Below are 22,424 nucleotides of genomic sequence, written 5' to 3'. Positions count from 1 at the left end.
GCACAATGCCGACTTAAGTACAAGAGGACTGACACTCTAAATTTCTATGATTTGAACCACTCCTGTGAGTCCAGTTTTAGATTCCGATGCTTCACTTCAGGTTTACTGTATCAATTGGACCTTCTTATTGAGGATGAAACACAGAAATTCCATCCGAATTTAATACCAAAGGCACAATGCCGACTTAAGTACAAGAGTACTGCCACTCTAACTTTCAATGATTTGAACCTCTCCTGTGAGTCCAGTTTTATATTCCGATGCTTCACTTAAGGTTTACTGTATCCCTTGGACCTTCTTATTGACGAGAAAACACAGAAAATGCATCCGAATTTAATGCAAAAGGCACAATGTCGACCTATGTACAGGAGGACAGACACACTAACTTTCTACGATTTGGACCTCTCCTGTGAGTCCAGTTTTGGATTCCGATGCTTCACTTCGAGTTTACTGTATCCCTTAGACCTTCTTATTGACGATGAAACACAGAAATTGCATCCGAAATTACTACAAAATGCACAATGTCGACTTAAGTACAAGAGGACTGAGACTTTAAATTTCTATGATTTGAACCACTCCTCTGAGTCCTGTTTTAGATTCCGATGCTTCACTTCAGGTTTACTGTATCAATTGGACCTTCTTATTGACGATGAAACACAGAAATTGCATCCGAATTTAATACAAAAGGCACAATGCCGACTTAAGTACAAGAGGACTGACACTCTAACTTTCTATGATTTGAACCTCTCCTGTGCATCCAGTTTTAGATTCCGATGCTTCACGTGACGTTTACTGTATCCCTTGGACATTCTTATTGACGATGAAACACAGAAATTGCCTCCGCATCTAATACAAAAGCAACAATGCCGACATAAGTGCATGCGGACTGCCACTCTAACATTCTATGATTTGAACCTCTCCTGTGAGTCCCGTTTTAGATTCCGATGCTTCACTTCATGTTTACTGTATACCTTGGACCATCTTATTGACGATGAAACACAGAAACTACATCTGAATTTAATACAAAAGGCACAATGCCGACGTGAGTACAAGAGGACTAACACTCTATCTTCCTATGATTTGAACCTCTCCTGTGAGTCCAGTTTCGGATTCCGATGCTTCACTTCAGGTTTACTGTATACCTTGGACCTTCTTATTGACGATGATATACAGAACTTGCATCCGAATTCAGTACAAAAGGCACAATGCCGACTGAAGTACATGAGGACTGACACTCAAACTTTCTGTGATTTGAACCTCTCCTGTGAGTCCCGTTTTAGATTCCAATGCTTCACTTCAGGTGTACTGTAACCCTTGAACCTTCTTATTAATGATGAAACACAGAAATTGCATCTGAATTTAATACAAACGGCACAATGCCGACTTAAGTACAAGAGGACTGACGCTCTAACATTCTATGATTTGAACCGCTCCTGTGAGCCCAGTTTAGATTCCGATGCTCTACTTCAGGTTTACTGTATACTTAGGACCTCCTTATTGACGATGAAACACAGAAATTACATCCGAATTTTATACAAAAGGCACAATGCCGACTTGAGTACAAGGGGACTAACACTCTAACATTCTATGATTTGAACCTCTCCTTTGAGTCCAGTTTTAGATTCCGACGCTTCACTTCACGTTTACTGTTTGCCTTGGACCAGCTAATTGACGATGATACACAGAAATTGCATCAGAATTTAATACATAAGGTACAATGCCAACTTAAGTACAAGAGGACTGGCACTCTAACTTTCTATGATTTGAACCTCTCCTGTGAGTCCAGTTTTAGATTCCGATGCTTCTCTTCAGGTTTACTGTATCAATTGGATATTCTTATTGACGATGAAACACAGAAATTCCTTCCGAATTTAATACAAAAGTCACAATACAGACTTAAGTACAAGAGGACTGAGACTCTAACTCTCTGTGATTGGAACCTCTCCTGTGAGTCCAGTTTTAGATTCAGATGCTTCACTTCAGGTTTACTGTTTCCCTTCTACCAGCTTATTGACGATGAAACACAGAAATTGCATCCGAATTAAATACAAAAGGCACAATGCCGACTCAAGTACAAGAGGACTGACACTCTAACTTTCTATGATTTGAACCTCTCCTGTGAATCCAGTTTTAGAATCCGATGCTTCACTTCACTTTTACCGTATCAATTGCACCTTTGTATTGACGATGAAACACAGAAATTCCATCCGAATTTAATGCAAAAGGCACAATGTCGACTTATGTACAGGAGGACAGACACTCTAACTTTCTATGATTTGGACCTCTCCTGTGAGTCCAGTTTTGGATTCCGATGCTTCATTTCGAGTTTACTGTATCCCTTAGACCTTCTAATTGACGATGAAACACAGAAATTGCATCCGAATTCAATACAAAAGGCACAATTTCGACTTAAGTACAAGAGGACTGACACTTTAAATTTCTATGATTTGAACCACTCCTGTGAGTCCTGTTTTAGATTCCGATGCTTCACTTCAGGTTTACTGTATCAATTGGACCTTCTTATTGACGATGAAACACAGAAATTGCATCCGAATTAAATACAAAAGGCACAATGCCGACTTAAGTACAAGAGGACCGACACTCTAACTTTCTATGATCTGAACCTCTCCTGTGCATCCAGTTTTAGATTCCGATGCTTCACGTGACGTTTACTGTATCCCTTGGACATTCTTATTGACGATGAAACACAGAAATTGCCTCCGCATCTAATACAAAAGGAACAATGCCGACATAAGTGCAAGCGGACTGCCACTCTAACATTCTATGATTTGAACCTCTCCTGTGAGTCCCGCTTTAGATTCCGAGGCTTCACTTCAGGTTTACTGTATACCTTGGACATTCTGATTGACGATGAAACACAGAAACTACGTCCGAATTTATTACAAAAGGCACAATGCCGACTTGAGTACAAGAGGACTAACACTCTATCTTTCTATGATTTGAACCTCTCCTTTGAGTCCAGTTTTAGATTACGATGCTTCACTTCTAGTTTACTGTATCCCTTGGACCTTCTTATTGACGATGATACACGGAAATTGCATCCGAATTTAATACAAAAGGCACAATGCCGACTTAAGTACAAGAGGACTGACTAACTTTCTATGATTTGAACCTCTCCTGTGAGTCCAGTTTCAGATTGCGATGCTTCACTTCAGGTTTACTGTATACCTTGGACCTTCTTACTGACGATGAAGCACAGAAGTTGCATCCGAATTTATTACAAAAGGCACAGTTCCGACTTAAGTACAAGAGGACTTACACTCTAACTTTCGATGACTTGAACCTCTCCCGTGTGTCCAGTTTTAGATTCCGATGCTCCACTTCAGGTTTACTGTATACCTTGGACCTTCTTATTGACGATGAAACACAGAAATTGCATCCGAGCTTGATACAAAAGGCACAATGCCGACTTAAGTACAAGAGGACTGACACTCTAAATTTCTATGATTTGAACCACTCCTGTGAGTCCAGTTTAAGATTCCGACGCTTCACTTCAGGTTTACTGTATCAATTGGACCTTCTTATTGACGATGAAACACAGAAATTCCATCCGAATTTAATACCAAAGGCACAACGCCGACTTAAGTACAAGGGTACTGTCACTCTAACTTTCTATGATTTGAACCTCTCCTGTGAGTCCAGTTTTTGATTCCGATTCTTCACTTAAGGTTTACTGTATCCCTTGGATCTTCTTATTGACGAGGAAACACAGAAATTGCCTCCGCATTTAATATAAAAGGAACAATGCCGATTTAAGTACAAGAGGACTGACACTCTATCTTAATATGATTTGAACCACTCCTGTGAGTCCAATTTTAGATTCCGATGCTTCACTTCAGGTTTACTGTATACCTTGGACTTTCTTATTGACGATGATACACAGAAAATGCATTCGAATTCAATACAAAAGGCACAATGCCGACTTAAGTACAAGAGGACTGACAAACTTCCTATGATTTGAACCTCTCCTGTGAGTCCAGTTTCGGATTCCGATGCTTCACTTTAGGTTTAACGTATACCTTGTACCTTCTTATTGACGATGAAACACAGAAATTGCTTCCGAATTTAATACAAAAGTCACAATGCCGACTTAAGTACAAGAGGACTGTCACTCAAACTTTCTGTGATTTGAACCTCGCCTGTGCGTCCAGTTGTAGATTCCAATGCTTCACTTCAGGTTAACTGTATCACTTAGACCTTCTTATTGACGATGAAACACAGAAATTGCATCCGAATTTAATACAAAAGGCACAATGCCGATTTAAGTACAAGAGGACCGACACTCTAACTTTCTATGAATTGAAGCACTCCTGTGAGACCAGTTTTAGATTCCGATGCTTCACTTCAGGTTTACAGTATCAATTGGACCTTCTTATTGACGATGAAACACAGAAATTCTATCCGAATTTAATACAAAAGGCACAATGCCGACTTAAGTACAAGAGGACTGACACTCTAACTTTCTATGATTTGAACCTCTCCTGAGAATCCAGTTTTAGATTCCGATGCTTCACTTCAGGTTTACTGTATCGCTTGGACCTTCTTATTGAGATGAAACACAGAAATTGCATCCGAATTTAATACAAAAGGCACAATGCCGACTTAAGTACAAGAGGACTGACACTCTAACTTTCTATGATTTGAACCCCTCCTTTGAGTCCAATTTTAGATTCCGATGCTTCACTTCAGGTTTACTGTATCCCTTGGACCTTCTTACTGACGATGATACACCGAAATTGCATCTGAATTTAATACAAATGCACAATGCAGACTTAAGTACAAGAGGAGTGACACTCTAACTTTCTATGATTGGAACATCTCCTGTGAGTCCAGTCTTAGATTCCGATGCTTCACTTCAGGTTTACTGTTTGCCTTGGACCAGCTTATTGATGATGAAACACAGAAATAGCATCCGACTTTCATACAAAAGGCACAATGACAACTTAAGGCCAAGGGGACTGACACTCTAATTTTCTACGATTTGAACCACTCCTGTGAGTCCAGTTATAGATTCCGATGCTTCACTTCAGATTTACTGTTTCCCGTTTACCAGCTTATTGACGATGAAGCACAGAAATTGTATCCGAATTGAATACAAATAGCACATTGCCGACTTAAGTACAAGAGGACTGAGACTCTAACTTTCTATGATTGGAACCTCTCCTGTGAGTCCAGTTTTAGATTCCGATGCTTCACTTCAGGTTTACTGTTTCCCTTGGACCAGCTTATTGACGATGAAACACAGAAATTGCATCCAAATTAAATACAAACGGCACAATGCCGAATTAAGTACAACAGGACTGACACTATAACTTTCTATGATTTGAATCTCTCCTGTGAGTCCAGTTTTAGAATCCGATGCTTCACTTCAGCTTTACCGTATCAATTGGACCTTTGTATTGTCGATGAAACACAGAAATTCCATACGAATTTAATGCAAAAGGCACAATGTCGACTAATGTACAAGAGGACAGACACTCTAACTTTCTATGATTTGGACCTCTCCTGTGAGTCCAGTTTTGGATTCCGATGCATCACTTCAAGTTTACTGTATCCCGTAAACCTTCTTATTGACGATGAAACACAGAAATTGCATCCGAATTTAATACAAAAGGCACAATGCCGATTTAAGTACAAGAGGACCGACACTCTAACTTTCTATGATTTGAACCTTTCCTGTGAGTCCAGCTTTAGATTCCGATGCTTCACTTCAGGTTTACTGTATCCCTTAGACCTTCTTGTTGAAGATGAAACATAGAAATTGCATCCGAATTTAATACAAAAGGCACAATGCCGATTTAAGTACAAGAGGACCGACACTCTAACTTTCTATGAATTGACCACTCCTGTGAGACCAGTTTTAGATTCCGATGCTTCACTTCAGGTTTACTGTATCAATTACACCTTCTTATTGACGATGAAACACAGAAATTCCATCCGAATTTAATACAAAAGGCACAATGCCGACTTAAGTACAAGAGGACTGACACTCTAACTTTCTATGATTTGAACCTCTCCTGTGAGTCCAGTTTTAGATACCGATGCTTCACTTCAGGTTTACTGTATCGCTTGCACCTTCTTATTGACGATGAAACACAGAAATTGCATCCGAATTTAATACCAAAGGCACAACGCCGACCTAAGTACAAGGGTACTGTCACTCTAACTTTCTATGATTTGAACCTCTCCTGTGAGTCCAGTTTTAGATTCCGATGCTTCACTTAAGGTTTACTGTATCCCTTGGATCTTCTTATTGACGAGGAAACACAGAAATTGCCTCCGCATTTAATATAAAAGGAACAATGCCGATTTAAGTACAAGAGGACTGACACTCTATCTTCCTATGATTTGAAACTCTCCTGTGAGTCCAGTTTCGGATTCCGATGCTTCACTTCAGGTTTACTGTATCCCTTGGACCTTCTTATTGACGATGATACACAGAACCTGCATCCGAATTCAGTACAAAAGGCACAATGCCGACTTAAGTACAAGAGGACTGACTAAATTTCAATGATTTGAACCTCTCCTGTGAGTCCAGTTTTGGATTCCGATGCTTCACTTCAGGTTTAACGTATACCTTGGACCTTCTTATTTACGATGAAACACAGAAATTGCATCCGAATTTAATACAAAAGGCACAATGCCGACTGAAGTACAAGAGGACTGACACTAAAACTTTCTGTGATTTGAACCTCTCCTGTGAGTCCCGTTTTAGATTCCGATGCTTCACTTCAGGTGTACTGTAACCTTGAACCTTCTTATTAATGATGAAACACAGAAATTGCATCTGAATTTAATACAAACGGCACAATGCCGACTTTAGTACAAGAGGACTGACACTCTAACATTCTATGATTTGAACCTCTCCTGTGAGCCCAGTTTTAGATTCCGATGCTTCACTTCAGGTTTACTGTATACCTTGGACCTTCTTATTGACGATGAAACACAGAAATTACATCCGAATATAATACAAAAGGCACAATGCCGACTTGAGTACAAGAGGACTAACACTCAAACTTGCTATTATTTGAACCTCTCCTTTGAGTCCAGTTTTAGATTTCGATGCTTCACTGCAGAATTACTGTGTCCCTTGGACCAGCTTATTGACGATGAAACACAGAAATTGCATCCGAATTTAAAACAAAAGGCACAATGCCGACTTAAGTACAAGAGGACTGACACTTAAACTTTCTATGATTTGAACCTCTCCTGTGAGTCCAGTTTTAGATTCCGATGCTCCACTTCAGGTTTACCGTATCAATTGGACCGTTGTATTGACGATGAAACACAGAAATTCCATCCGAATTTAATACAAATGTCACAATGCCGACTGAAGTACAAGAGGACTGTCACTCTAACTTTATATGATTTGAACCTCTCCTGTGCGTCCAGTTGTAGATTCCAATGCTTCACTTCAGGTTAACTCTATCACTTAAACCTTCTTATTGACGATGAAACACAGAAATTGCATCCGAATTTAATACAAAAGCACCATGCCGATTTAAGTACAAGAGGACCGACACTCTAACTTTCTATGATTTGAACCTTTCCTGTGAGTCCAGCTTTAGATTCCGATGCTTCACTTCAGGTTTACTGTATCCCTTAGACCTTCTTATTGAAGATGAAACACAGAAATTGCATTCGAATTTAATACAAAAGGCACAATGCCGATTTAAGTACAAGAGGACCGACACTCTAACTTTCTATGAATTGAAGCACTCCTGTGAGACCAGTTTTAGATTCCGATGCTTCACTTCAGGTTTACTGTATCAATTGGACCTTCTTATTGACGATGAAACACAAAAATTCTATCCGAATGTAATACATAAGGCACAATGCCGACTTAAGTACAAGAGGACTGACACTCTAACTTTCTATGATTTGAACCTCTCCTGTGAATCCAGTTTTGGATTCCGATGCTTCACTTCAGGTTTACTGTATCCCTTGGACCTTCTTACTGACGATGAAACACAGAAATTGCATCCGAATTAAATACAAAAGGCACAATGCCGAATTAAGTACAAGAGGACTGACACTCTAACTATCTATGATTTGAATCTCTCCTGTGAGTCCAGTTTTAGAATCCGATGCTTCACCTCAGCTTTACCGTATCAATTGGACCTTTATATTGTCGATGAAACACAGAAATTCCATACGAATTTAATGCAAAAGGCACAATGTCGACTAATGTACAAGAGGACAGACACTCTAACTTTCTATGATTTGGACCTCTCCTGTGAGTCCAGTTTTGGATTCCGATGCTTCACTTCAAGTTTACTGTATCCCGTAGACCTTCTTATTGACGATGAAACACAGAAATTGCATCCGAATTTAATACAAAAGGCACAATGCCGATTTAAGTACAAGAGGACCGACACTCTAACTTTCTATGATTTGAACCTTTCCTGTGAGTCCAGCTTTAGATTCCGTTGCTTCACTTCAGGTTTACTGTATCCCTTAGACCTTCTCGTTGAAGATGAAACACAGAAATTGCATCCGAATTTAATACAAAAGCCACAATTCCGATTTAAGTACAAGAGGACCGACACTCTAACTTTCTATGAATTGACCACTCCTGAGAGACCAGTTTTAGATTCCGATGCTTCACTTCAGGTTTACTGTATCGCTTGCACCTTCTTATTGACGATGAATCACAGAAATTGCATACGAATTTAATACAAAAGGCACAATGCCGACTTAAGTACAAGATGACAGACACTCTAACTTTTTATGATTTGAACCTCTCCTTTGAGTCCAGTTTTAGATTCCGATGCTGCACTTCAGGTTTACTGTATCCCTTGGACCTTCTTACTGACGATGATACACAGAAATTGCATCTGAATTTAATACAAAGGCACAATGCCGACTAAAGTACAAGAGGAGTGACACTCTAACTTTCTATGATTTTAACCTCTCCTGTGAGTCCAGTTTTAGATTCCGATGCTCCACTTCAGGTTTACTGTTTGCCTTGGACCAGGTTATTGACGATGAAACACAGAAATAGCATCCGAATTTAATACAAAAGGCACAATGACGACATAAGTACAAGAGGACTGACACTTTAAATTTCTATGATATGAACCACTCGTGTGAGTCCAGTTTTAGATTCCGATGCTTCACTTCAGGTTTACTGTTTCCCGTGGACCAGCTTATTGACGATGAAGCACAGAAACTGCATCCGAATTGAATACAAAAAGTACATTGCCGTCTTAAGTACAAGAGGACTGAATTTCTAACTTTCTATGATTTGAATCCCTCCTGTGAGTCTAGTTTTAGATTCCGATGCTTCACTTCAGGTGTACTGTATCAATTGGATATTCTTATTGACGATGAAACACAGAATTTCCTTCCGAATTTAATACAAAAGGCACAAAGCCGACTTAAGTACAAGAGGACTGAGACTCTAACTTTCTATGATTGGAACCTCTCCTGTGAGTCCAGTTTTAGATTCCGATGCTTCACTTCAGGTTCACTGTTTCCCTTGGACCAGCTTATTGACGATGAAACACAGATATTGCATCCGAATTAAATACAAAAGGCACAATGCCGACTTAAGTCCAAGAGGACTGACACTCTAACTTTCTATGATTTGAACCTCTCCTGTGAGTCCAGTTTTAGAATCCGATGCTTCACTTCAGGTTTACCGTATCAATTGGACCTTTGTATTGACGATAAAACACAGAAATTCCATCCGAATTTAATGCAAAATTTACAATGGCGACTAATGTACAAGAGGACAGAGACTCTAACTCTCTATGATTTGGACCTCTCCTGTGAGTCCAGTTTTGGATTCCGATGCTTCACTTCAAGTTTACTGTATCCCGTAGACCTTCTTATTAACGATGAAACACAGAAATTGCATCCGAATTTAATACAAAAGGCACAATGCAGACTTAAGTACAAGAGGACTGACACTTTAAATTTCTATGATTTGAACCACTCCTGTGAGTCCAGTTTTAGATTCCGATGCTTCACTTCAGGTTTACTGTAACAATTGGACCTTCTTATTGACGATGATACACGGAAATTGCATCCGAATTTAATACAAAAGGCACAATGCCGACTTAAGTACAAGAGGCCTGACTAACTTTCTATGATTTGAACCTCTCCTGTGAGTCCAGTTTTAGATTGCGATGCTTCACTTCAGGTTTACTGTATACCTTGGGCCTTCTTACTGACGATGAAGCACAGAAGTTGCATCCGAATTTATTACAAAAGGCACAGTTCCGTCTTAAGTCCAAGAAGACGGACACTCTAACTTTCTATGACTTGAACCTCTCCTGTGAGTCCAGTTTTAGATTCCGATGCTTCACTTCAGGTTTACTGTATACCTTGGTCCTTCTTATTGAAGATGAAACACAGAAATTGCATCCGAATTTAATACAAAAGGCACAATGCCGACTTGAGTACAAGAGGAGTGACACTCTAACTTTCTATGATTGGAACCTCTCCTGTGAGTCCAGTTTTAGATTCCGATGCTTCACTTCAGGTTTACTGTATCAATTGGACCTTCTTATTGATGATGGAACACAGAAATTCCATCCGAATTTAATACCAAAGGCACAATGCTGACTTAAGTACAAGAGGACTGACACTCTAACTTTCTATGATTTGAACCTCTCCTGTGAATCCAGTTTTAGATTCCGATGCTTCACTTAAGGTTTACTGTATACCTTGGACTTTCTTATTGACGATGATACACAGAAAATGCATTCGAATTCAATACAAAAGGCACAATGCCGACTTAAGTTCAAGAGGACTGACACTCTATCTTCCTATGATTTGAACCTCTCCTGTGAGTCCAGTTTTAGATTCCGATGCTTCACTTCAGGTTTACTGTATACCTTGGACTTTCTTATTGACGATGATACACAGAAAATGCATTCGAATTCAATACAAAAGGCACAATGCCGACTTAAGTACAAGAGGACTGACAAACTTTCTATGATTTGAACCTCTGCTGTGAGTCCAGTTTCGGATTCCGATGCTTCACTTTAGGTTTAACGTATACCTTGTACCTTCTTATTGACGATGAAACACAGAAATTGCTTCCGAATTTAATACAAAAGGCACAATGCCGACTTAAGTACAAGAGTACTTACACTCAAACTTTCTGTGATATGAACCTCTCCTGTGAGTCCCGTTTTAGATTCCGATGCTTCACTTCAGGTTTACTGTATCGCTTGCACCTTCTTATTGACGATGAAACACAGAAATTGCATCCGAATTTAATACAAAAGGCACAATGCCGATGTAAGTACAAGAGGACCCACACACTAACTTTCTATGAATTGACCACTCCTGTGAGACCAGTTTTAGATTCCGATGCTTCACTTCAGGTATACTGTATCAATTGGACCTTCTTATTGACGATGAAACACAGAAATTCCATCCAAATTTAATACAAAAGGCACAATGCCGACTAAAGTACAAGAGGACTGACACTCTAACTTTCTATGATTTGAACCTCTCCTGTGAGTCCAGTTTTAGATTCCGATGCTTCACTTCGGGTTTACTGTATCGCTTGCACCTTCTTATTGACGATGAAACACAGAAATTGCATCCGAATTCAATACAAAAGGCACAATGCCGATTTAAGTACAAGAGGACCGACACTCTAACTTTCTATGATTTGAACCTTTCCTGTGAGTCCAGCTTTTGATTCCGATGCTTCACTTCAGGTTTACTGCATCCCTTAGACCTTCTTGTTGAAGATGAAACACAGAAATTGCATCCGAATTTAATACAAAAGGCACAATGCCGATTTAAGTACAAGAGGACCGACACTCTAACTTTCTATGATTTGAACCTTTCCTGTGAGTCCAGCTTTTGATTCCGATGCTTCACTTCAGGTTTACTGCATCCCTTAGACCTTCTTGTTGAAGATGAAACACAGAAATTGCATCCGAATTTAATACAAAAGGCACAATGCCGATTTAAGTACAAGAGGACCGACACTCTAACTTTCTATGATGTGAACCTTTCCTGTGAGTCCAGCTTTAGATTCCGATGCTTCACTTCAGGTTTACTGTATCCCTTAGACCTTCTTGTTGAAGATGAAACATAGAAATTGCATCCGAACTTAATACAAAAGGCACAATGCCGATTTAAGTACAAAAGGACCGACACTCTAACTTTCTATGAATTGACCACTCCTGTGAGACCAGTTTTAGATTCCGATGCTTCACTTCAGGTTTACTGTATCCCTTGGACCTTCTTACTGACGATGATACACAGAAATTGCATCTGAATTTAATACAAAGGCACAATGCCCACTTAAGTACAAGAGGAGTGACACACTAACTTTCTATGATTGGAACCTCTCCTGTGAGTCCAGTTTTAGATTCCGATGCTTCACTTCAGGTTTACTGTATCCCTTGGACCTTCTTACTGACGATGATACACCGAAATTGCATCTGAATTTAATACAAAGGCACAATGCCGACTTAAGTACAAGAGGAGTGACACTCTAACTTTCTATGATTGGAACCTCCCTGTGAGTCCAGTTTTATATTCCGATGCTCCACTTCAGGTTTACTGTTTGCCTTGGACCAGCTTATTGACGATGAAGCACAGAAATTGCATCCGAATTGAATACAAAAAGCACATTGCCGACTTAAGTACAAGAGGACTGAATTTCTAACTTTCTATGATTTGAACCTCTCCTGTGAGTCCAGTTTTAGATTCCGATGCTTCACTTCAGGTGTACTGTATCAATTGGATATTCATATTGACGATGAAACACAGAATTTCCTTCCGAATTTAATACAAAAGGCACAAAGCCGACTTAAGTACAAGAGGACTGAGACTCTAACTTTCTATGATTGGAACCTCTCCTGTGAGTCCAGTTTTAGATTCCGATGCTTCACTTCAGGTTTACTGTATCAATTGGACCTTCTAATTGACGATGGATCACAGAAATTCCATCCGAATTTAATACCAAAGGCACAATGCTGACTTAAGTACAAGAGGACTGACACTCTAACTTTCTATGATTTGAACCTCTCCTGTGAATCCAGTTTTAGATTCCGATGCTTCACTTAAGGTTTACTATATCCCTTGGACCTTCATATTGGCGATGAAACACAGAAATTGCCTCCGCATTCAATACAAAAGGAACAATGCCGACTTAAGTACAAGAGGACTGACACTCTATCTTCCTATGATTTGAACCTCTCCTGTGAGTCCAGTTATAGATTCCGATGCTTCACTTCAGGTTTACTGTATACCTTGGACTTTCTTATTGACGATGATACACAGAAAATGCATTCGAATTCAATACAAAAGGCACAATGCCGACTTAAGTACAAGAGGACTGACACTCTATCTTCCTATGATTTGAACCTCTCCTGTGAGTCCAGTTTTAGATTCCGATGCTTCACTTCAGGTTTACTGTATACCTTGGACTTTCTTATTGACGATGATACACAGAAAATGCATTCGAATTCAATACAAAAGGCACAATGCCGACTTAAGTACAAGAGGACTGACAAACTTTCTATGATTTGAACCTCTCCTGTGAGTCCAGTTTCGGATTCCGATGCTTCACTTTAGGTTTAACGTATACCTTGTACCTTCTTATTGACGATGAAACACAGAAATTGCTTCCGAATTTAATACAAAAGGCACAATGCCGACTTAAGTACAAGAGTACTTACACTCAAATTTTCTGTGATTTGAACCTCTCCTGTGAGTCGCGTTTTAGATTCCGATGCTTCACTTCAGGCGTACTGTAATCCTTGGACATTCTTATTAATGATGAAACACAGAAATCGCATCTGAATTTAATACAAACGGCACAATGCCGACTTAAGTACAAGAGGACTGACACTCTAACATTCTATGATTTGAACCTTTCCTGTGAGTCCAGTTTTAGATTCCGATGCTTCACTTCAGGTTTACTGTATCGCTTGCACCTTCTTATTGACGGTGAAACACAGAAATTGCATCCGAATTTAATACAAAACGCACAATGAAGATTTAAGTACAAGCGGACATACATTCTAACTTTCTATGATTTGAACCTCTCCTTTGAGTCCAGTTTTAGATTCCGATGCTTCACTTCAGGTTTACTGTATCCCTTGGACCTTCTTACTGACGATGATACACAGAAATTGCATCTGAATTTAATACAAAGGCACAATGCCCACTTAAGTACAAGAGGAGTGACACTCTAACTTTCTATAATTGGAACCTCTCCTGTGAGTCCAGTTTTAGATTCCGATGCTCCACTTCAGGTTTACTGTTTGCCTTGGACCAGGTTATTGACGATGAAACACAGAAAGAGCATCCGAATTTAATACAAAAGGCACAATGACGACTTAAGTACAAGAGGACTGACACTTTAAATTTCTATGATTTGAACCACTCGTGTGAGTCCAGTTTTAGATTCCGATGCTTCACTTCAGGTTTACTGTTTCCCGTGGACCAGCTTATTGACGATGAAGCACAGAAATTGCATCCGAATTGAATACAAAAAGCACATTGCCGACTTAAGTACAAGAGGACTGAATTTCTAACTTTCTATGATTTGAACCTCTCCTGTGAGTCCAGTTTAAGATTCCGATGCTTCACTTCAGGTGTACTGTATCAATTGGATATTCTTATTGACGATGAAACACAGAATTTCCTTCCGAATTTAATACAAATGGCACAAAGCCATCTTAAGTACAAGAGGACTGAGACTCTAACTTTCTATGATATGAACCTCTCCTGTGAGTCCACTTTTAGAATCCGATGCTTCACTTCAGGTTTACCGTATCAATTGGACCTTTGTATTGACGATAAAACACAGAAATTCCATCCGAATTTAATGCAAAAAGCACAATGTCGCATAATGTACAAGAGGACAGACACTCTAACTTTCTATGATTTGGACCTCTCCTGTGAGTCCAGTCTTGGATTCCGATGCTTCACTTCAAGTTTACTGTATCCCGTAGACCTTCTTATTAACGATGAAACACAGAAATTGCATCCGAATTTAATACAAAAGGCACAATGCCGACTTAAGTTCAAGAGGACTGACACTCTATCTTCCTATGATTTGAACCTCTCCTGTGAGTCCAGTTTTAGATTCCGATGCTTCACTTCAGGTTTACTGTATACCTTGGACTTTCTTATTGACGATGATACACAGAAAATGCATTCGAATTCAATACAAAAGGCACAATGCCGACTTAAGTACAAGAGGACTGACAAACTTTCTATGATTTGAACCTCTGCTGTGAGTCCAGTTTCGGATTCCGATGCTTCACTTTAGGTTTAACGTATACCTTGTACCTTCTTATTGACGATGAAACACAGAAATTGCTTCCGAATTTAATACAAAAGGCACAATGCCGACTTAAGTACAAGAGTACTTACACTCAAACTTTCTGTGATTTGAACCTCTCCTGTGAGTCCCGTTTTAGATTCCGATGCTTCACTTCAGGCGTACTGTAATCCTTGGACATTCTTATTAATGATGAAACACAGAAATTGCATCTGAATTTAATACAAACGGCACAATGCCGACTTAAGTACAAGAGGACTGACACGCTAACATTCTATGATTTGAACCTCTCCTGCGAGTCCAGTTTTAGATTCCGATGCTTCACTTCAGGTTTACTGTATCGCTTGCACCTTCTTATTGACGATGAAACACAGGAATTGCATCCGAATTTAATACAAAAGGCACAATGCCGACTTAAGTACAAGAGAACAGACACTCTAACTTTCTATGATTTGAACCTCTCCTTTGAGTCCAGTTTTAGATTCCGATGCTTCACTTCAGGTTTACTGTATCCCTTGGACCTTCTTACTGACGATGATACACAGAAATTGCATCCGAATTTAATACAAAAGGCACAATGCCGACTTAAGTACAAGAGGCCTGACTAACTTTCTATGATTTGAACCTCTCCTGTGAGTCCAGTTTTAGATTGCGATGCTTCACTTCAGGTTTACTGTATACCTTGGACCTTCTTACTGACGATGAAGCACAGAAGTTGCATCCGAATTTATTACAAAAGGCACAGTTCCGTCTTAAGTCCAAGAAGACGGACACTCTAACTTTCTATGACTTGAACCTCTCCTGTGAGTCCAGTTTTAGATTCCGATGCTTCACTTCAGGTTTACTGTATACCTTGGTCCTTCTTATTGAAGATGAAACACAGAAATTGCATCCGAATTTAATACAAAAGGCACAATGCCGACTTGAGTACAAGAGGAGTGACACTCTAACTTTCTATGATTGGAACCTCTCCTGTGAGTCCAGTTTTAGATTCCGATGCTTCACTTCAGGTTTACTGTATCAATTGGACCTTCTTATTGATGATGGAACACAGAAATTCCATCCGAATTTAATACCAAAGGCACAATGCTGACTTAAGTACAAGAGGACTGACACTCTAACTTTCTATGATTTGAACCTCTCCTGTGAATCCAGTTTTAGATTCCGATGCTTCACTTAAGGTTTACTGTATACCTTGGACTTTCTTATTGACGATGATACACAGAAAATGCATTCGAATTCAATACAAAAGGCACAATGCCGACTTAAGTTCAAGAGGACTGACACTCTATCTTCCTATGATTTGAACCTCTCCTGTGAGTCCAGTTTTAGATTCCGATGCTTCACTTCAGGTTTACTGTATACCTTGGACTTTCTTATTGACGATGATACACAGAAAATGCATTCGAATTCAATACAAAAGGCACAATGCCGACTTAAGTACAAGAGGACTGACAAACTTTCTATGATTTGAACCTCTGCTGTGAGTCCAGTTTCGGATTCCGATGCTTCACTTTAGGTTTAACGTATACCTTGTACCTTCTTATTGACGATGAAACACAGAAATTGCTTCCGAATTTAATACAAAAGGCACAATGCCGACTTAAGTACAAGAGTACTTACACTCAAACTTTCTGTGATTTGAACCTCTCCTGTGAGTCCCGTTTTAGATTCCGATGCTTCACTTCAGGCGTACTGTAATCCTTGGACATTCTTATTAATGATGAAACACAGAAATTGCATCTGAATTTAATACAAACGGCACAATGCCGACTTAAGTACAAGAGGACTGACACGCTAACATTCTATGATTTGAACCTCTCCTGCGAGTCCAGTTTTAGATTCCGATGCTTCACTTCAGGTTTACTGTATCGCTTGCACCTTCTTATTGACGATGAAACACAGAAATTGCATCCGAATTTAATACAAAAGGCACAATGCCGACTTAAGTACAAGAGAACAGACACTCTAACTTTCTATGATTTGAACCTCTCCTTTGAGTCCAGTTTTAGATTCCGATGCTTCACTTCAGGTTTACTGTATCCCTTGGACCTTCTTACTGACGATGATACACAGAAATTGCATCTGAATTTAATACAAAGGCACAATGCCGACTTAAGTACAAGAGGAGTGACACTCTAACTTTCTATGATTGGAACCTTTCCTGTGAGTCCAGCTTTAGATTCCGATGCTTCACTTCAGGTTTACTGTATCCCTTAGACCTTCTTGTTGAAGATGAAACACAGAAATTGCATCCGAATTTAATACAAAAGGCACAATGCCGATGTAAGTACAAGAGGACCCACACACTAACTTTCTATGAATTGACCACTCCTGTGAGACCAGTTTTAGATTCCGATGCTTCACTTCAGGTATACTGTATCAATTGGACCTTCCTATTGACGATGAAACACAGAAATTCCATCCAAATTTAATACAAAAGGCACAATGCCGACTAAAGTACAAGAGGACTGACACTCTAACTTTCTATGATTTGAACCTCTCCTGTGAGTCCAGTTTTAGATTCCGATGCTTCACTTCGGGTTTACTGTATCGCTTGCACCTTCTTATTGACGATGAAACACAGAAATTGCATCCGAATTCAATACAAAAGGCACAATGCCGATTGAAGTACAAGAGGACCGACACTCTAACTTTCTATGATTTGAACCTTTCCTGTGAGTCCAGATTTAGATTCCGATGCTTCACTTCAGGTTTACTGTATCCCTTAGACCTTCTTGTTGAAGATGAAACACAGAAATTTTATCCGAATTTAATACAAAAGGCACAATGCCGATTTAAGTACAAGAGGACTGACACTCCAACTTTCTATGATTTGAACCTTTCCTGTGAGTCCAGCTTTAGATTCCGATGCTTCATTTCAGGTTTACTGTATCCCTTAGACCTTCTTGTTGAAGATGAAACACAGAAATTGCATCCGAATTTAATACAAAAGGCACAATGCCGATTTAAGTACAAGAGGACCGACACTCTAACTTTCTATGATTTGAACCTTTCCTGTGAGTCCAGCTTTTGATTCCGATGCTTCACTTCAGGTTTACTGCATCCCTTAGACCTTCTTGTTGAAGATGAAACACAGAAATTGCATCCGAATTTAATACAAAAGGCACAATGCCGATTTAAGTACAAGAGGACCGACACTCTAACTTTCTATGATGTGAACCTTTCCTGTGAGTCCAGCTTTAGATTCCGATGCTTCACTTCAGGTTTACTGTATCCCTTAGACCTTCTTGTTGAAGATGAAACATAGAAATTGCATCCGAACTTAATACAAAAGGCACAATGCCGATTTAAGTACAAAAGGACCGACACTCTAACTTTCTATGAATTGACCACTCCTGTGAGACCAGTTTTAGATTCCGATGCTTCACTTCAGGTTTACTGTATCCCTTGGACCTTCTTACTGACGATGATACACAGAAATTGCATCTGAATTTAATACAAAGGCACAATGCCCACTTAAGTACAAGAGGAGTGACACACTAACTTTCTATGATTGGAACCTCTCCTGTGAGTCCAGTTTTAGATTCCGATGCTTCACTTCAGGTTTACTGTATCCCTTGGACCTTCTTACTGACGATGATACACCGAAATTGCATCTGAATTTAATACAAAGGCACAATGCCGACTTAAGTACAAGAGGAGTGACACTCTAACTTTCTATGATTGGAACCTCCCTGTGAGTCCAGTTTTATATTCCGATGCTCCACTTCAGGTTTACTGTTTGCCTTGGACCAGCTTATTGACGATGAAGCACAGAAATTGCATCCGAATTGAATACAAAAAGCACATTGCCGACTTAAGTACAAGAGGACTGAATTTCTAACTTTCTATGATTTGAACCTCTCCTGTGAGTCCAGTTTTAGATTCCGATGCTTCACTTCAGGTGTACTGTATCAATTGGATATTCATATTGACGATGAAACACAGAATTTCCTTCCGAATTTAATACAAAAGGCACAAAGCCGACTTAAGTACAAGAGGACTGAGACTCTAACTTTCTATGATTGGAACCTCTCCTGTGAGTCCAGTTTTAGATTCCGATGCTTCACTTCAGGTTTACTGTATCAATTGGACCTTCTAATTGACGATGGAACACAGAAATTCCATCCGAATTTAATACCAAAGGCACAATGCTGACTTAAGTACAAGAGGACTGACACTCTAACTTTCTATGATTTGAACCTCTCCTGTGAATCCAGTTTTAGATTCCGATGCTTCACTTAAGGTTTACTATATCCCTTGGACCTTCATATTGGCGATGAAACACAGAAATTGCCTCCGCATTTAATACAAAAGGAACAATGCCGACTTAAGTACAAGAGGACTGACACTCTATCTTCCTATGATTTGAACCTCTCCTGTGAGTCCAGTTATAGATTCCGATGCTTCACTTCAGGTTTACTGTATACCTTGGACTTTCTTATTGACGATGATACACAGAAAATGCATTCGAATTCAATACAAAAGGCACAATGCCGACTTAAGTACAAGAGGACTGACACTCTATCTTCCTATGATTTGAACCTCTCCTGTGAGTCCCGTTTTAGATTCCGATGCTTCACTTCAGGTTTACTGTATACCTTGGACTTTCTTATTGACGATGATACACAGAAAATGCATTCGAATTCAATACAAAAGGCACAATGCCGACTTAAGTACAAGAGGACTGACAAACTTTCTATGATTTGAACCTCTCCTGTGAGTCCAGTTTCGGATTCCGATGCTTCACTTTAGGTTTAACGTATACCTTGTACCTTCTTATTGACGATGAAACACAGAAATTGCTTCCGAATTTAATACAAAAGGCACAATGCCGACTTAAGTACAAGAGTACTTACACTCAAATTTTCTGTGATTTGAACCTCTCCTGTGAGTCGCGTTTTAGATTCCGATGCTTCACTTCAGGCGTACTGTAATCCTTGGACATTCTTATTAATGATGAAACACAGAAATCGCATCTGAATTTAATACAAACGGCACAATGCCGACTTAAGTACAAGAGGACTGACACTCTAACATTCTATGATTTGAACCTTTCCTGTGAGTCCAGTTTTAGATTCCGATGCTTCACTTCAGGTTTACTGTATCGCTTGCACCTTCTTATTGACGGTGAAACACAGAAATTGCATCCGAATTTAATACAAAACGCACAATGAAGATTTAAGTACAAGCGGACATACATTCTAACTTTCTATGATTTGAACCTCTCCTTTGAGTCCAGTTTTAGATTCCGATGCTTCACTTCAGGTTTACTGTATCCCTTGGACCTTCTTACTGACGATGATACACAGAAATTGCATCTGAATTTAATACAAAGGCACAATGCCCACTTAAGTACAAGAGGAGTGACACTCTAACTTTCTATAATTGGAACCTCTCCTGTGAGTCCAGTTTTAGATTCCGATGCTCCACTTCAGGTTTACTGTTTGCCTTGGACCAGGTTATTGACGATGAAACACAGAAAGAGCATCCGAATTTAATACAAAAGGCACAATGACGACTTAAGTACAAGAGGACTGACACTTTAAATTTCTATGATTTGAACCACTCGTGTGAGTCCAGTTTTAGATTCCGATGCTTCACTTCAGGTTTACTGTTTCCCGTGGACCAGCTTATTGACGATGAAGCACAGAAATTGCATCCGAATTGAATACAAAAAGCACATTGCCGACTTAAGTACAAGAGGACTGAATTTCTAACTTTCTATGATTTGAACCTCTCCTGTGAGTCCAGTTTAAGATTCCGATGCTTCACTTCAGGTGTACTGTATCAATTGGATATTCTTATTGACGATGAAACACAGAATTTCCTTCCGAATTTAATACAAATGGCACAAAGCCATCTTAAGTACAAGAGGACTGAGACTCTAACTTTCTATGATTGGAACCTCTCCTGTGAGTCCAGTTTTAGATTCCGATGCTTCACTTCAGGTTTACTGTTTCCCTTGGACCAGCTTATTGACGATGAAACACAGAAATTACATCCGAATGAAATACAAAAGGCACAATGCCGACTTAAGTACAAGAGGACTGACACTCTAACTTTCTATGATATGAACCTCTCCTGTGAGTCCACTTTTAGAATCCGATGCTTCACTTCAGGTTTACCGTATCAATTGGACCTTTGTATTGACGATAAAACACAGAAATTCCATCCGAATTTAATGCAAAAAGCACAATGTCGCATAATGTACAAGAGGACAGACACTCTAACTTTCTATGATTTGGACCTCTCCTGTGAGTCCAGTCTTGGATTCCGATGCTTCACTTCAAGTTTACTGTATCCCGTAGACCTTCTTATTAACGATGAAACACAGAAATTGCATCCGAATTTAATACAAAAGGCACAATGCAGACTTAAGTACAAGAGGACCGACAAACTTTCTATGATTTGAACCTCTCCTGTGAGTCCAGTTTCGGATTCCGATGCTTCACTTTAGGTTTAACGTATACCTTGTACCTTCTTATTGACGATGAAACACAGAAATTGCTTCCGAATTTAATACAAAAGGCACAATGCCGACTTAAGTACAAGACTACTTACACTCAAACTTTCTGTGATTTGAACCTCTCCTGTGAGTCCCGTTTTAGATTCCGATGCTTCACTTCAGGCGTACTGTAATCCTTGGACATTCTTATTAATGATGAAACACAGAAATTGCATCTGAATTTAATACAAACGGCACAATGCCGACTTAAGTACAAGAGGACTGACACTCTAACATTCTATGATTTGAACCTCTCCTGTGAGCCCAGTTTTAGATTCCGATGCTTCACTTCAGTTTTACTGTATACCTTGGACCTTCTTATTGACGATGATGCACAGAAATTACATCCGAATTTAGCACAAAAGGCTCAATGCCGACTTGAGTACAAGAGCACTAACACTCTAACTTGCTATTATTTGAACCTCTCCTTTGATTCCAGTTTTAGATTCCGATGCTTCACTTCAGGTCTACTGTATGCCTTGGACCTTCTTATTGACGATGATACACAGAAATTGCATCCGAATTTAATACAAAAGGCACAATGCCGACTTAAGTACGAGAGGACTGACTAACTTTCTATGATTTGAACCTATCCTGTGAGTCCAGTTTTGGATTCCGATGCTT

Source organism: Schistocerca americana, chromosome 3 (assembly GCF_021461395.2).
Source record: "Schistocerca americana isolate TAMUIC-IGC-003095 chromosome 3, iqSchAmer2.1, whole genome shotgun sequence".
Taxonomy (NCBI): Eukaryota; Metazoa; Arthropoda; class Insecta; order Orthoptera; family Acrididae; genus Schistocerca; species Schistocerca americana.
Note: the sequence above shows the minus strand (reverse complement) of the source record.